Raw genomic sequence first — 2,500 nt, 5'->3', positions numbered from 1 at the left:
CGAGACGCGAAGGACGCGCTCGTTCGTGTCGCTCGGCTCGCCGAGCGCACCGCACCTCTTATAATACCCAACCGTGCGGCCAGGCGGTCGGCGACGCACGGTGAATAGCACGGCGGTATACGGGCGAAGCGGCCGAGATCTCGACGCCCGAGGGACTTAGCCGCTCGGGAGCGGCGAGCACGGTCGTTACCTCCGGTCTCGGTCGACTCGCGAAGGCCTTCGGGACTGTAGCCGAAGACGCGACGCAGAGTCGCCCGCGATACGATCACAAATCATTGTTCCGTGTTTCACATTTAACGTTTCGAGCCTCGGGATACTCGTACGGAACGCACGAGACGCGAAAGACGCGCTCGAACCATCGTCCCTGTCGCTCGACTCGTCGAGCGCACCGCACCTCTTATAATACCCAACCGGCCGGCCAGGCGGTCGGCGACGCACGGTGAATAGCACGGCGGTATACGGGCGAAACGGGCGAGATCTCGACGCCCGAGGGACTTAGCCGCTCGGGCGCGGCGAGCACGGTCGTTACCTCCGGCGGCGCTCGGGACGTCGGAGGTACCTCCGGTCCCGCTCGACGTCGTCGGTGCCTCCGGCCTCGTTCGGGCGCCGACGATACCTCCGGCCGCGCTCGCGGTCGTCACCTCCGGCCTCGCTCGACGCCGTCGACACCTCCGGCCTCGCTCGAAGCCGTCGTTACCTCCGGCCGCGTACGCGGTCGTCACCTCCGGCCGCGTACGCGGTCGTCACCTCCGGCCGCGCTCGCGGTCGTCGCCTCCGGCCCCGCTCGACGCCGTCGTTACCTCCGGCCGAGTCCTACGGTCAGCCTCGGCCTGATATATATACATACATACATACATACATACATACATACATACATACATACATGCATGCATGCATGCATGCATGCATGCATGCATACATACATACATACATACATACATACATACATACATACATACATACATACATACATATACATATATATATATATATATATATATATATATATATATATGTATATATATAAGATTGCGCTATTACGTTTAATTCTCATCTCGCTTACTTTCGACATTTTGTCGAAAATGACTAACGGAAAATAAGTCGTCTCGCTCATTCTGCCTCTGACTACCGTACGTTACACAATTGTCTCTAGCGCTTTGTCGAATACTCTGTGTGTTGTTGCTCCTTTTAATATTGTGTTTTAAGATCTGCTATTAACATAAAATATAAGTTTACAGTTTTCTGCAATACGCATACCAGTTTATGTTATTCGTAACGACGGTTTCCGTCGTTTTTAATCTTATAAATTTATTTTAATATGAAAACCGACTTACGAAAATATTTCATTATTTTTCATTTTATTATTAATTTGATTACACTATTGATTGGTTTACGTTTTTATTTATTATGACATAATTTGATACGCAATGAGCTGTTTTATGGTTGTTCAATGGTCATCTTGTTCAACTGTTTAATTATATTTTCGTGTCCATCCTTTCATTCATGTTTTAAGTTCATACATATTGGTAATGTATTATGACTGAAGATGACTAAGTATAGTCGAAACGTTTCTCCAACACAGTGCTATTAGTCGCGTTTATAATTATATAATGTTTACCTAATTAATTATAATGCTATTGAGAAAATTTGCCTTGGCTGTTTATCATATTATTTTTGCTTAGCATTAACGAGCCCTTTATAATTGTTTGTATTGTCGCTTACCTTCGCTACTTACTCGACTCCGACGACGTTATCCGGCTCGCCGTCGTCGATCGCCTACCTACGGTCCCGCTTACGCGCCGTCGTTACCTCCGGTCTCAACCGCGGTCGTCACCTCCGATCTCAAACGCGGCCGTTACCTCCGGCGGCGAAAATTTTCATATCCGTAATTAGATATTCACACATATAAGCATATATACTTACATATACGAAATATATATGCAAAGAGACATTGACCTATTTCGTTTAAGCATCAGTTCGAATACTCCCGTCGCCGCCCCGCGAGATTCAACCCGTCGTCGTTCCCGCCGGTCTCGCTCGCGTCCATCGTCGATATCCCTCCGGGCACACTCGAGCGCCGTCGTTACCTCCGGTCTCGCGCACGTACGTCGTTGATACCTCCGGCCCTAATGGCAGTCAGTACCTCCAGCGTCGAAAATACTCTCGTACGTATCACTTATACACAAACTTACATATACTAAACCAGGGTAATGTAAATGCAAATTAAAAAATAATGCATTACTTATTATTTTTTTAATAAATAATTATTTCTTTACTCATTAATTATTAAGAAAGTAATGCGTAATGAAAAAAGTCGCATTATACTTATTAAAAAGGTAATGCGTAATGAAAAAAATCGCATTAGTTATTAAAAAAGTAATGCGTAATGAAAAAAAATCGCATTACTTATTAAAAAAGTAATGCGCAATGAAAAAAGTCGCATTACTTATTTAAAAAGTAATGCGTGATAAAAAAAATCGCATTACTTATTAAGAAAGTA

This window comes from Monomorium pharaonis, unplaced genomic scaffold, assembly GCF_013373865.1.
Source record: "Monomorium pharaonis isolate MP-MQ-018 unplaced genomic scaffold, ASM1337386v2 scaffold_413, whole genome shotgun sequence".
NCBI classification, from domain to species: Eukaryota; Metazoa; Arthropoda; class Insecta; order Hymenoptera; family Formicidae; genus Monomorium; species Monomorium pharaonis.
The sequence above is the reverse complement of the archived record's forward strand: the minus strand, read 5'-3'. Positions refer to the sequence as shown.